This window comes from Lontra canadensis, unplaced genomic scaffold (assembly GCF_010015895.1).
Source record: "Lontra canadensis isolate GAN:19392208 unplaced genomic scaffold, GSC_riverotter_1.0 scaffold104, whole genome shotgun sequence".
Taxonomy (NCBI): domain Eukaryota; kingdom Metazoa; phylum Chordata; class Mammalia; order Carnivora; family Mustelidae; genus Lontra; species Lontra canadensis.
The window spans coordinates 1,029,276-1,045,222 of record NW_022631098.1 but is presented as its reverse complement, the minus strand read 5'-3'; the positions used below and the strand labels follow the sequence as shown (position 1 = coordinate 1,045,222).

General features: G+C 38.9%; 1 protein-coding gene across 2 annotated transcripts in view; it reads left to right on the top strand.

The window, feature by feature from the left end:
- GUCY1A2 (guanylate cyclase 1 soluble subunit alpha 2) overlaps window positions 1-15,947 on the top strand; it is a 308,505-nt gene that overhangs the window by 140,786 nt on the left and 151,772 nt on the right. The window lies entirely within an intron of this gene.

Below are 15,947 nucleotides of genomic sequence, written 5' to 3'. Positions count from 1 at the left end.
TTTTATTTTTACTTATTTATTTATTTATCTTTCTGTATTTATTTAGTTATCTTAGAGAGAGTGGGTGTGGAGTGAGGGGTGAGGGACAGAGGGAGAGGAACTCAGGCTGACTCCCGTACTGAGTGTGAAGCCGGATGTGGGGCTTGATTTCATGTCCTGAGATGATGACTCGAGCTGAAACCAAGAGCTGACACTCAGCTGACTGAGCCAGCCAGATGCCCCAGTAGCTCTGAGTTTTTAGGTTATGTCCCCAGACCTGGATTTTATCTAGTTTTACCTAGTATTTTATCATGTTTCTCATGAAGTAAAGTAAGTCTGTATTTGTGACTCCACAGGTTTCTTTTAAATTTGCTCTGAGTATCTGTAGCCAGACCAGGGAACAGTTCTTTGTGGGGCGAGGGAGTGACGGTGAGAGAAGGCAATTCTTACATAGATTCAAGAATAAATTGGAAATTCATGTTATTCCATATTGAGACTAGCTAATAAATAATCCTCTGTTTACCAGCACCGAGCTACCACAAGATGTGTGGTAGAAACACTTTAATCCCCCTTACGTTTTTCTCCTTAGGTATTCTTTAGATATGGTGGTTCAGCTAATGCACAGATCTCTTAATCTTTGGTATAAAATATCAAAGATATATAATATAAAATCTTAATCTTTGGTATAAAATCAACTGTACATATAGTGCTCTACTTTAAAATTACATTTGGTCTAACTTTGTTTTGGAACTTTTAACTCAAACAGAGTAATCTTAACTTGAATTTTGCTTGTAAAGTGTTACAGTGGCCTTTTGCATTCATATGGGGGCTTCAAACTGGGATTTAATTTGTTCCATTTTATGTTAAATATGGTATAAGATGCTGGTTAAGAATTTTGAATCTTCAGTGACACAATACTGAAAATTAGCCAGTCTGAGTAAATTTTGCCTCTGGAGGATTCTGTAATACTGAGAGATTGAAATGACTTTTCAACTGATCTCTTCTAGAAAATGATTATATTTCAGTGTGTTCAGTGTGTGCCCTGCTTTCTCTTCCAAACTCAGAAGCCTCTCTGGCTCCTGGTTTATGTTAGTGTCTGATTATATGTATCTGTCTTCACGGTCGTGCAGTGTCTTCACACTGGAGGGTAGTAGAAAATAAGATTGGAGTTGGGACTGCAACCTGGTAAATATCTAAATGTCTTTTATTTCCTCCTCTCTTCTCCTCTCCTCTTTCCCCTCCCCTCCCCTCCTCTCCTCTCATCTTCTCTTACCTTCTCTTTTTAAATAAGGCTTCACGCCTAGCATGGAACCCAAGGTGGGGTTTGACCTCACAACCCTGAGACCAGGAGTTGGGGGCTTAACTGCCTGAGCCACCCAGGTCCCCTCCCTGTGTTGTGTTTACCAGGTACCATCCTTTGGATGAGGTTTCAAAAATAAATCCTACATTTTTATAGTAAGCCAACTATCGTAAACATCGATACTTGCATCCCTCTGAGAACCATCAGATATTTTGGCTTCCTAAAGGAGGGAGCCCGGTTACACTTTCTTTTTAAGTAATTAATTAGCCAGTTCATTCATTTGGGGGAAATTCAAGTTAGGCATCGAAGTACATAGGGTGTCTTGGAAAGAAATAGTGGTTAGCATTTGAACATAAGCGAAAGTATTTAGGGCTTGTGGAAATTTAGTGGACAGATAGCATCTAGGCTGTCTTTTAAAGTAAATTTCGTGTATTGAGAAAGATTTTACTACTATCAGCTCATAGCAACATAATTGATTGCTGGAGGTTGTTACTGCAAGATAAGATTCTTCTTATCTGCATTTCAGAAAAGACTCCTCTCCTGCGTTATTCAGTGGAGCGGGGCGTGGCCACTGGAAACCGGGGAAGTGCACAGGCCTGATGATGTGCATTTTAATCCACTGATTTGGCTCTTCAGTCTTACGAATTCCAAAGCCTGGGAGCTGGGTGGATGCTCAGGCCTTGGCAAATAAAGAGAGAGGTTTCACGGCTACCACAGGCCAAATAAAAGAGAAGGTACAGATGCGCAAACAACGTAGCAGCACCATCTTGCAGAATGACTGGAAATCGGTCATTTTCCCTGGCTCATCCACATTCTCTGTCTCGCATCTGGCTGGGATGGAAAATTTTATTCTTGGTCCAAATCCTTTTTAACTCACCAAACTTTGTCTTGAAACAGTGACAGTGACTTTCCCTTTCTCTGAAGCCTTTAACTGCCAAGTATGCTTCCTTGGGGGGTTTTCTGTGATTGAATTTTGTCTGATAGAACTACCCTTTCTCTCCTTCCTTCTTTCCTTCTCTCCCTCCCTCCCTCCCTCCCTCCCTCCCTCGTCCATTTTAGAGCTCAAAGTTGAATTACAGATAATGCAATTCACCTTTTTAAACTTGAGGCAATGAAGGCCCAGATAGGTTGAGCAGTGCCAGGGTTAGAACTAGACCTTACATTTTTCTGATCCCGGTGTTTTTGCAGCGTACATGTTTCCTCCTTATGATACAAGCAAATGCTGTCAGCCTGATGCTGCTATAACCCGCGGGAAGCGAATGAGACAAAGGCTGTTTGCTCACTGTTTGTGTTCAACCAGCGGCAATAAGTCACATACATGTGATCATTGCCTTTTTTGTTTTAATCCTAAGCAAGCAGGATTTAAGTCTCGGTCATCTTTTACTTCCTCTGCATTTGTCCGATTACATCTCCCTTTGTCACCGGCTCACCCCAGTGCAGGGAGTGAGTGGGCGGAGTCAGCGCCAGCCACACCCCCTCAGCCCCCGGTGGGGCAGGTTTCGGAAGTGCTCTGCGCCGGAGAACCCCTCCCCCAGCGTTGTTCACAAGGTATAACACTGTTCAAAAGACGATTTCTCCAGGAGTCAAAAGAGAGCAGCTATGGAAACCTAGGAAAAAAGAACCGTTTGCGATGACTAAGTTCCTCACGCTCACGGATCTGCACGTCCGGCCAGAGGTGTGAGATGAGTTTCCAGAGCCCCTCGGTACCCCCTCTTCCAGCCAAACCCCCGGAAAGGAACCAGAGAACTTCCTACTCCAGTTCCCTCCTCGTCCCGCGTCGTGCTCGTCGTGCTCGAGGAAGGGACTGGACCTGAATTTCTAGTCGCTGTGGCAAAACTGTGTAATAGAGCATTAACTTTCTAAGGGCGAAAGCAATTACTGCCTTTCTCTGGGCATCCGCTAGGATGCGAAGGAACTCTTAGGTATTTCGTCTCTCCCTCGGGGAGGTGGTGCCACTTCCTCTGATTTTCACCACAGAGGCCTCTCTTCACAGAGAGTTCCCTGACATTCCAGAGCTGTTCCGAGAAGGAGATGCTTCTGGCTGGGCAAGCGAAGGTGGCTACATGCTACCACCACCACCAGCTTCCATACCATTCAGCCCCCTTGCTGGTCCTGGAAACTGGTCCATTGTCTGTATTTTCTACATCTTACTTCATCCTCACCACAATTATATAAAAATGCTACTATAATTTCCATGTTGCAAATGAGACATTGGTGACATCTCTGAGGTCAATAGGTAATAGGTCTTTGGTTCCAAAAAGTATCTTCCCTGACTTCCAAGCCCCCCCTTACATCCTCTTTCCGCTCCCAGCCTTGCCCCTCTTGAACAGACTCACCTTCTCTGTCTGCTGATGGGATCCCTGTGCGTCGCTCACTGGTGCACTTGAGGACATCTCTGTACACTGTTGAAACAGCTTGCTGCTTCTTAGAAGGAAGAAAGAGGCCAACTACATAATTTCTCAGTTTTCGATTATTGTGTTTTATAAGCACAAATTTTTCTACAGTGCTCAGCGAGGAGGAAATCCAAATAAGATGCATAACAATTGCTTTTAGAAATGTTCCTCTTTTCACTATTTGTCAGAGATCAATTTTATAGAAAATTTGGTATGAAAAAATGCTTTTCTGTACATACAAGGGATGATTGTTACTCTATGCAAATTATACTTCAATTTTTAAAAGTAGAGTAAAAGCTAATTTTAGATAATAAACATTGTTAAGAGAATCAAATGGGGGAAGTGAGATGGAGCAAAGAAAACTTTTTTAAAAAAGAAAACTTGGGAGATTTCCCTGTATTTGTTTTTGAGCATTTCATTTTTTAATAGCTTGTTGGTTCAAGAAAAAAATTGCAATTATCATATTTTAAGCTTCAGTACACAGTATATAAAAGGAAATTCCAATTTTAAATGTTCTTCTTCCACACACATCTCTGCCTTCAGAATTAGCAATGTATTATCCTAAAAACTTGCTAATGATAGCTATTAACAATGATGCGGGATGAGGGAGCCCAAACTCGTATCTGAAGTTTGGTGCTTTGTGGGAGGGGAATTATTTCAGGACTGAAAATTGAAAGAGATGGAACCTACAAATGGCAAGTTAATGGTAAGCAGAACGTCTTACCAACAAAAAAAACCCCATCCACATCAGTAAGGGAAAAAAAGAAAACTATCCTCACAGAGTGAATACAACTGAGGATATGCATATAGGTAGCCCACAAAACCCAGGAAGTCAGGATGACATTTCCTACAAATTATACAGCAATATATATATGTCTCTCATTTTCTCCGTTATCTCTCAAAATTGACTCCTAGATTAACTCTGGAGGTAATTTTACTTTGGGGGGTGGGGGGGGCAGCAACATTGGCAACAAGTTTGCATTGTTGATTTAGGGACTGGCTTTCTCTGACTCCTGGAGAGATCTGTTTTCATTCTACTAGATTAGAGCAAGGACTCAAGTCCCCTTTGTTTTCAAGGAGACCTTTTCCAGAGAGAGAGAGAGAAGGCAGCTCCCTCTTTTCCCTGAAGTAACCAAAGAAAATTCTTCATTTTCCTCCACGTTGTCCCCTCCTCTCCAGCCTCTCCCTCCTCCTCTCCTTTCTTCTCTTCCTTTTCTCTCTCTTGTCTTCCTCTTTATTCTCCTTAAGTTTGTCTTTACAGGAGGAGGGATGGAACTTTACTTTTCTGGTCTGTGACCCATCCCGTGGACGAGAGTCAAACTGAAACGAGGGTTGGCATGGACACTTTTTAACTGAGCTCTCCATGATGGATTACACGTCCAGGGGCAGCGAGAAGACGGACCCTTTTAATGTTTGTGGGTTAATTCAGCCATTATAACGATAAACAAAAGCATAGACGTTAACACTTGAAATGGAGCTGTGGTGTCTGACAGCCTCAGGTTTTCTGAATGCAGCCGAGTATGAGAAAGACAGATAGCTCTGAGAAGCCAAAATATGGACCATGAGACGCATGGTTCCCTTGCACTTGATCAGAGCCCGTTACACTTTCCCTCAGGCTCTTTGTACATTGTTTAACATGTTTGGTCTACTTAATCCACAGCCGATTAGATAAGACATGTTGAAAATGTGCTATGGTGGGCGGGAGGACTGTTTCTAATAACAGCAAGTATGACTGTGGGAAGCCTGATGTCAGTGCAGTGAAAAGGGAAAGACCCATAATCTGGAAGATGGGAACTCTAATGGTAGGGACGATAAAATACGTTACTTCATTTAGACATAATACATGAAGTGCTGGGTAAATATTAGATACTTAATTTACGTTCTGTTTTTCTTTTTCCTCTGGAAACATTGTCTGACATTTCAGCCCCCAAATCAGTGCTCATAATATAGCCCTGAGTTTCGAGAGAAGTTTTATGATCAGGGTACCCCATATAAAATAGCAGAGCTGTATATGGGCCCATAATAAGCTCACTTTAGCCTGAAATGTTAACATGGAAACATATTTGGGTATTTAAAAATAGAACTATAGTAATTCATAAAATTCAGACATGTTGAACAGTAATAATGGCTGCTCTTATTAAAAGCTATTTTAGGCACTTGATATGCAGTAACACATTTATTTATCATACTTATTCTGAATCAGGTGAAAGTCTTCTTTTCCCATCAGAGCTAGATTATTTCATTCTCCACCTTATATTGTTATTAATGACTAATTGCTGAGTTTTTGGATCACACCTTTTGTGTACTAGAAGCTTAGTAAATTTTGTGGGCATAATAATTAATTAAATCTACTGTAAAATTTCATTGGCACTCTGTCCTTTCTTGTAATTTATTTCTTAACACGGCAGGGATAATATATGTATGAGGTTTAGCAGAACAAATACATAAATTAAGCATGGATGGCTAGCTCAAGTTAAGTATGAGACAATATTTATTAGCTTCTGTTGGTCATAAATTACTATTTTTTAGGGTAGTTTAAATATTCACACAGAGGAAAAATAGGCCCTAAAACAAGACTTAATTCAGATTTAAAGCTGTCAGTTCAGAACAGCTTTGGTCCCAACTAGGAGTCTGATAATCTAATTTTAGTTGCTGGCACATTTACCATTATTGCCATCTTACCTTTCATTTAATCTGAATTTGTTAATTAATTTTATATAATGTCAGTAGTAGGTTAAATTACTGTAAGAATAATCTGTAGTCCCTAAAATTGATGACAAAGGAGGCCAGACCCAATTTTATAGAGACATTTTATTTATTTTTTTAAAAGATCTTATTTATTTATTTGACAGATCACAAGTAGGCAGAGAGGCAGGCAGAGAGAGAGAAGAAGGGAAGCAGGCTCCCTGTTGAGCAGAGAACCAGATGCGGGGCTTGATCCCAGGACCCTGAGATCATGACCCAAGCTGAAGGCAGAAGCTTTAATCCACTGAGCCACCAGGCCCCCCGAATACAGATGTTTTAGATTCACGACCTGCTTACTCTTCCATGTGGTCGAGGACTCTTCAACTGTTGACTGGTGTTGCTGCAGCAGATTTTGCTGGAAGTCCGCTGCTTGCGGTTTACATAGCAACTGTCTGCTCCGATGACATGGTAACTTACTAGGTTCCAGGCTACTTTACAAAGCCCTATTATCTAAATAAGCGAGTGTGCATGGCTAACTTTGCGACCTCAAGAAGTGGGGGCAAGGAGTAGCGTGATGCTTTTGCTAGCTATTTTTAGATGTACGACTAGACCAAGTTTGATACCAGTGAAGCTTGTCAGGAACGGTTTCACTTTTCTGTACTTCATCTGTCTTCTAAAACCTAGTGCTTCTCATCAGCCTTTAGGTGGCCAGTCATCCTAGAAGTTTAGAACTCTGATTCAGAGTTCAGATAGACCCAGGTTTAAATTCTGGCTCTGCCTCTTGGTGATGTGTCCTTAGACAAATTTCTCTTTTTTCTTTTTCTGTTTCTTTTCTTTTTTTCTCTTCTTCTCTTTCTTTCTCCTTCCTTCCTTCCTTCCTTCCTTCCTTCCTTCCTTCCTTCCTTTGACTTTATTTATTTAGAGAGTGAGAGAGCGAGTGGGGGAAACGGTGGAGGGAGAGGGAGAGAGAAAGGATCTCAAGCAGACTCTGCACTGAGGACAGAGCCTGACACGGGGCTGGATCCCAGGACCCTGAGATCATGACCTGAGCTGAAATCAAGAGCTGGAGGCTCAACCAACTGAGCCACCCAGCCTTGCCTTTAAACAAGTTTCTTAATCTCCCTTGATTCAGTTTTCTCTTCCATAACATAAAGATAATAATCATACCTATTTCATAAGGTTTTCAAGATTCCTCTCTTGGACTTGTGCCTAGCACATACTAAGTATGTGATAATTGTTACCATTATGGTGCCCTAATCCTTTAGTACTGTATCCTCCCAAATCTTTTCAACTTTACAAATTGCTTCTCATTCTAAATGCTCTTAATCTACCTTTTGTTTCCTGCCAAATAAAATAACTCATTCTTTCAATGTAATGGATAGAGTTCAAGTGGAACTTAGAAGGAAAGCAATTTAATTATATTAATTTTTTCTAAGCTGTGAGTCACTGGGAGCCATAGCCCTTCAAGAATTATTTGTGTTTTAAGAAGAGATTTCTGATTTTCTTTTATATAATTAATTGTTGGAGATGGAGGCAAGGAAATAGGTCAAAAGGAAGGCTGTAGACAACTTAGGGAAAAGGTAGTTCTGGGGCACATTGCCGTCCAGGCTGTTTGGCTCAGAGGCTTAGCTCACACTGAGCAATGAGAAGTTCAACGTTTTTGTCACCATTTTTTTTCTTTCTTCCTCTTCTGAAAGCAAATATTCTTCAAAAACTCTGACTTCTTTGGCAGAGGCAGTGAGATCTACAATGGAAGGAAGGGTTGGGAGGGCTGGATATGAACAGCATTGGTGGCTGATTTTATGTAGTCACATGTAAGTAGGGGACGAACTTTATTCTCAAGGGTACAGAAATAAACACCTTAATTCACTTCAAGCTAGGTTTGGATATATACGTAGATATGAAGCAGCTCCTTGGGTAATTATCTAGGTAGGAAATAGTCCATCTTAGGAAAAAAACACCAGTTATTTGGAGATTGGCTTTGTCTTCTTAACAGTGAAAAAAGCATGATGGGGATTAGTCATCACTGTTGAGTTTAAGTGAAAATGGCTGATTTTCTCATAAAGACAATTTTATTGTTGAGTAGAGAACTTGGTGCCGTTCTGACTTCTGCTTTTGGTAGCAAAAGTTTTGGGAGAATGAATACTGGGAACAAAAGAAGTCAGGTAGTACGTTGCCACAGGTACTCCTTTCCGGACACAATACACTGTGGTCACCATGTTTGCCCTAGGGACGAAGGTGAAGGTACCAGGCTCTTCAGATACTTAAAATTCCAGCTGTCTGTGGACAGAATTTTCCATAGCAGATCCAAGAATTCCTAAGCAGAGTAGGGTCTAGTGGAGTGGCACTTTCCAGTTACAGAAAGCTTGTACATCTATTATTTCCACTTAAGTTTTAAAAAATAGTCCTTGAAAATAGATGGAATGGATAATTTTACCTCTAAATTACAAACATGGAACATTAGATTGCCAAAAGTCCGTTTCTCAGTGGGAGAACCAAGGGAAAAAACACAGGTCTTCTCTAGTCTCTGTGGATCCTTCTCTTTTTCACGTTATTTTTATATAAAGCCAATGAAACAAAGCAATGCTTAACTTCACTGGTGAATTCTACCAAACATTTAAAGGAGAATTAATACCAACACTTATAACCCCTTCAGAAAAATAGAAGAGGAGAGAAAACTGAAATATTTTATGAGGTCACTATGACTACCTTGATAACCAAAATCAGACGAAGATCTCTCAAGGCACTAAGAGCACCGATTAATATCCCTTACGAATACAGATGTAAAATCCTTATCAAAATACTAGTAAACTCAATGCGGCATCATTTAAAAATGATGATAAACCTGACCGAGTCCAAGTCATTGCAGGAATATAGAGTTTGTCTAACATCTGAAAATCAGTTAGTGCAGTACACCTAAGTAACGGAATAAAAGGCAAAAGCCTCAGCAGCATCTTTATAAGGGCAGAGAAAGCATTTGACTAACCAGCATCCTTCCATGATAGTGATATTCAGGAAGCTAGCAGTAACAAGGCAGCTTCCTCAACCCACTAAAGGGAATCGGGCAAAAGTACACAGCTAACGTCGTAACTAATGGTGAGAGTGTCTGCCTTCCCCCTAACTTCAGGAACAACACAAACGTTTTTATTCAACATCGCATGGGAAATTCTTACTCAGACAGTTCTCTAAGGAAAAGGTACAGTAGACATTCCAATTGGAAAAGAAAAAAAAAGTACACAATCTCTATTCTTAGATGGTATAATCTTCTATAGAGAAACCCTATAGAAAATAGAAACCTATAGAAACCCTATAGAAAAATACACACACACACACACACACACACACACACACACACACACAATTACAACCAACAACTTCATCAAGGTTACAAGACAGATAGAATATCACTGTACAAATATCGGTTGCATTTCTATAGATGACATGTGAACAATCCAGAAATGAGATACGGGAAAGAATTACACTTACAAGAGCCTCGAAATAAATAAAATACTTAGGGAAAAAGTATAACCAAAGAGGTGAAAGACTTGCATACAGAGAACTACAGAAAGGATTATTGAAAGAAATTAAAGACCTAAATAATGGAAAGATATCTGTGTTAATGGATTGCAAAACTTAATATTGTTCAGATGGGAATAGTAGGCAGAGTGGTCTACAAAATCCGTGTCATTGTAATTCCAGCTGCTTTTTGGGAAGACCTTGACAAGCCAATGCTAAAATTCATGAAATGCAAGGGAGCTCTTGAAATGTGAAGGGCTCACATATTGTGATCTAGAATTCATTTTACAAAGCCACCGTAATCAAGACAGTATGGCTCTGTCATAAGAATAGAGAATAGTAGAATAAAGTTGAGAACCTGGAAATAACCTTACACTTATGGTGACTTGATTTTTGACAAAGATGCGAAGATAACAGGGAAAGAATAAGAATAGTCTTTTTTAAGTAATTAGAAACAGCCGGATATGTGCGTTGCAAAAGAATGAATTTGATCCCCCATCTCACACCGTAGAAACAAATGAACTCAAAATGGATCTTGGACCTGAATGTAAGAACTAAAGCAATAAGAGTCTTCAAGAAGGTCATGGTATATGGTTGCATTTGTGTGAAATGTCCCGAGGAGGCAAATGTACAAGAAGTAAATTAGTAGATGCCCTGGGAGGGGGAGGCGGCGGAGAGGGGTAGGATTGACTGCTGATGAGTACAGAGTTTTTGAAGGGGTGATGACATGTTCTAAAATTGGTTTGTGATGATAATTGCACAACTCTAAAGTCCACTATAAAATCCACTGAATTATACTCCTTAAAGGGGTGACTTTTTTGATACATGGATAGTATCTAAATAAAACAGTTAAAAATGAAGACAATGAAGTCTCCTCACCTCTGTATCACGCATGTTAGCCTGTGAGTTTTTTCCTGAATTTTCTCCAATATTATGCCTAATCAAGACCAATTCCTAGTTCTGCTCTCACTGAAAGGATCAGGTAGATTTGGTCATTTGAGGCATTGCTCAAAAGAGAGCCTTCGATGGAAGCCGCCTTTCCTGTTCTGTAAACAGCTGCAGATAGTTGATGGAAGATTTCATTTTGGAGCCGGGAGGAAGGATGGTTTACATTTTGTGGCCTGCGTTTTCTACTTTATTTCTTGAAATACAGCCTAATAAATTGACCATAACAGCTATTAACTAACTTGCCAATACAACAGCTGAATTCATGAGCCACAGTGGTTGCTACCTCTTTGGAGCCTCTGTGCCTTTTTCCGCCCAGACGTTGTCAGTTAGCATATGTAGGCTGGCATAGACTTCAATATGCAAATGTGCATTTACGTATCTTATACATAGTATGTATTATATATACATAGCCTATATATTCCACTACATTTTAAATTTGTTAGTCCGTAGAAGACAGAACTTCTTCGGTTTGTTGAAGACCTAGCAGTTCTCTCTCTGAGCTCACCAGTAAGAGTTTCAGTCACATTCTTGATGTTTGAGTCTCTACACCAGGGAAGATGCTTTGGGTATTAATCCCTGTGAGTGGCCTTTTTGGTAATTCAGAAAATTTTAGAATGGATGGTGATTAAGGATGGTCTCTACCCTCTTACAAGGCTCATCATTTAGTGGCTAGCTTTTTTACCCAGAATATGGTAACTCTTTGTGAAATACAGTCGGCCTAGGAGACTTTGACTCCCTCGAATTCTACATTAGGTTCAAAATACAAGTTTTCCTCCTAGACATATTTCAAAGTCAAAAACAGTTGCAGACAGTACTTGACATTGGTTAAGTTAAATATCTACACACATGCAAGGTAGAGCACAGCACGAAAGTGGAATTTTCCATAAATGACCAAACAAGCACGTAGGCATCTTTCAGAGCACACACAGCAGGCAACATGCTTTTTCAAGAATGGTGATGTTACAAAAGAATTTTTGAGTTTTCCTCTTGAAATTTTTATCAAATCCAGTGTGCAGATGACATGAGTAAGCCCTCTTAGTACTCTTTAATCATATCTGGCTTGTAACCAAAATTATATTACTCAAGTCAGTCATCTACTTTATTCTAGGTGTAGCTCAGAATCACTTTAGGGTGCTTCCCAAATTATATCCACTCACAAAGAAGGACGACACGCTACCCATAACAGTTTTTTACCATGGGTTTTGAGCTCTGCCCTCCAGCAAAGGCATTTCTTGGCTCACTGCCAGGTACACATGGGTTCTCAGTTCAATGTTGCTTGAATGACTGCCTGACTATCATGTTTATGTTACATTGTATTACTTTAAGGAGAATAATACTCCTTTAACAATATCTTTATATGCTTTTCAAAAGTAAATTATTTCACATTCATCATATGCACATACTGGTTCTTTGCTTGCTGTTGAAGCTCTTGTTTTTTTTTCCTGCTCGTGAAATGCCTTTCCACCTATTTATATCGGCGTACGTTCTGTTCGTTTATCTCCTGCCTCATCATGAGAACAAAATCTAATGACTGGAAGAAAACTGGCGGTTTTCTCACCAGGCTTCCCTGCCTTCCCAGTCTGATTATAGAGCCGATGCCCTCAGCTCTTTTCTAAATATCTGTGCAGTGAACACCATTGCAGTGGGACTACAGGATTGAATGTACTTAATTAGTTCAAGTGATCAGCGTCCGGATCCTTCCCTATTTTGTTGTGGTTTCCTGCAATCTTACAGCAGTGGCTGCTGTTCTGGTAATTAGAGCTGACCTTCACAGAGACAGAGTTAAAAGGTATTGCTGAAAGTCTGTAATTTTCTAGAGTCATTTATCATGTTCTTGCCTCGCCTTTTAATAAATTGGTGGCATTTCTCATTTTCAAAAAGTGTTTATTTCTTTTCGTGTCTTTGAAAATGTGCTCTACATTGTTCTGCCTATCCTTTCCTTTAGCCTCTTATTTCATGAAAAACAGGCACATTTCCTGAAAAAAAGAAAGAAAATAAAATGGATTTATATATCTTTCAAATTTTTCTAGGGCTCTTCTTCCACAGACTCAAATGTTTAATTAACAGGTCATCTGTCTTTGGGCCACTGAAATTTACAAAGGGAATCTGGAAGGAAGCCTTACCTCTTGATCATGCCTCCATTGATGGGGCTCCGCTGAAATGCTCTGCCCTTTCTTCGGGTCCCCAGAGCTCTCTTGACTTTAAAACATTTTGCCTTATTGGAGTTACGTGTGTGCGGTTCCTAATCATCCTACGTAATAACAAATTAAGAATGACTGTTAATTAAGCATTTCCTTAGAGGCAGACATTGATATTTTACAACTACCTTGTGGTGAAAGTGTTTATAATCATCTTCCTTTTATCTTATACATGTATAGGGCTCTAGAGATTATATGTAAAACATTGTGTAGGTATAAATATTATAAATTTATACTTTATACACTTAAATATATATTTATAAACATAAATTATATACATATATGTATGTGGCATGCCATTACGGTTTTTGTAAAGATTATTTCTACCCAGAATGAAAAGTCAAACAAATTATTCTGGGCAAAATAACCTTGAGTCACATTTTTTTCACCTAAGGAATTTTTTCCCTGGCATCTAATTCTTAGCAGGGATGTTTGAAACAAGCCTGGTTTTGATCCTTGAATGGCTTGCTTTCTTTCACTGCTCAAGTGCCCAAGAATTTTGTATTCAATCTTAAAGTTTAATGAGCTTTTTCTCTGATACATTGTGTGCCATTTCTGTCTGAAGATTGAATTCTCTTCTTATTTCACCTGAGGTGTCCTGTGTTATATCTTCGAGTTGTTTTATATGTCATTTGTTTCATTCTCTATTGTAGGGAAATACAAAATGATTAGATGCTCAGTCGGTAGTGGCAGTAGAAGGAGCAAAGAGTATGAACAAGTGTGATGTATAGTGTTTAAGATCATTGGAGCTATTGAAAACATTAAACTGTCTGGGAAGTCGACCCAAAACACTTCCCCTGAATGCCTCCTTCATGTGTGTTCACTGTCCTAGAATCCTTGGACGTCAATAGTCTAACTCAAAATCTAAAACTTTTTTCCACCTTTTATTAGAAAGCTTTAAGCTTTTTGAAAAGTTGGAAACTAGCAAAATGCAGTTTTGATATCTCGATTTACTGATTGTTAACACTGTACTGTTTTTTAATGCGTCATCACGAGTATCGATTTCACAAAACAATAAATGCTTGGTGTCAGGGAAGTAATACCATTTTAGCTGTATTTGTAATTTACATGTAGGGGTTTCTCATGTAATTAGAGTCATTTTTTCCAATCTCTGGTTTATATGATAGCATTTAAAAATTTGTTGAATGTCAAAATAATTTTTTTCTTCTTAAAATATTAATTTTCTAATCTTATTAAATGTAGTTTTTATTTTGTTTCTAGTTCCTTTTGCATCATAGCTAATGGGAGTATTAATACTGTGACAGTAGGAGTAAAATACTCCTAATACTAAAATACTTCATAATACTCCTAATACTAAAATACTCCATAATATTATATGGCTGAGTAATAGTCTGTTGTATTACTCAGCCATAAAAAAGAATGAAATCTTTGTCATTTGCAACAACATGCATGGAGCCAGGGAGTATAATACTAAGTGAAATAAGTCAGTCAGATGAAAGCAAATACAGTATGATTCCACTCATGTAGAATTTAAGAAAATGTATATTAGACATGTATGTTAGACCAATTTTTATATTTTCCTGCTGTGTCTGTTATGGGCTGACTTGTGTTGAACACCTGATTAGGTGTTACATAGGGTGAGATTATATAGGGCCTTTTAATTTATTTTTTAAATTGTCATTTCATTTATTTAAACTAAAACAAAAACCAATTCACCATCTCTTCCACTTCTTTGCACACCCCATCTCTTGTGAATACCTGTCCGTTCTCGGTGTTTATGAGCTTGGTGTTCTTGATTTTAAGATTGCCTATGGAAGAAAGATCATATGCTATTTGTCTTTTTCTGAATTTTCTCTTACCCTAATGCCTTTGGGATCCATACACGTTGTCACAAACGGCAGGATTTCTGTTGTTAGTGGTTGAGTTAAATATATATTCGTGTATACACTCATCGCATCTCTCTTGCACCCATGGATGGACACTTGGATTGTTTCCCTATGTGAGCATTATGAATGTGCTGTGATGAGCACAAGGATGCATTCATCTTTTGAGCTAGTGATTTCATTTTCTTCAGATAGATATCCAGATGTGGAATTACTAGTTCTGTTTTAATTTTTTGAGGCACCCCCATACTGTTTTCCATAGTGGTCGTTTCTACCAACAGTACACGAGGTTTCCTTTTTCTCCACATCCTCATCAACACTTGTTGCTTCTTGTGTTTTTGGTCCTAGCCTAACACATGTGATACCTTAGGGATTGGTTTTGCATTTCCCTGATAACTGCTCTTTTGGGGCACCTCTCATGTACCTATTGGTTATCTGTAGAACTTTGGAAAGTTTCTCTTCAGATCTTCTGCCCATTTTTTAATCAGGTTGTTTTGTTTTGTTTTGCTTTGCTATTGACTTGTATGAGTTCTTCATAAATTTTGGATATTAGCCCCTTATCAGATATCTGTTATGCAATTGTTTTCTCCTGTTTAGTAGGTCCCCTTGTCATTTTGGTGGTGATCTCTTTTGCTGTGCACAATCTTTTTAGTTTGATGTAGTTCCACTTGATTATTTTTGCTTTTGTTGCTTTTGGGGGCATTGCCAGAATAGCATGGCCAAGAGCTGTGTCAAGGAACTTACCTCCCATGTTTTCTTCTATGAATTTTACAGTTTCAGGTCTTAAGTTCAATTCCTTGAATTTTGTGGGTATCACATAAAGTAATGGTCCAGTTTTATTTTTTTTGCATGTGGCTGTCCAGTTTTCCCAGCACCATTTTTAAAAAGACTGTCCTTTCCACGTTGTACATTCTTGGCCTCTTTGTTATCAAATTAATTAACCATGTATGTGTGAGTGTATTTCTGGGCTATTTTCTGTTCCATTGATTTACATGTCTGTTTTTATGCCAATACCCACTGTTCTAATTACTATAGCTTTCTAAAAAAGACATTTTAACAGTTTATTTTGGAGGTCATTTTAAAA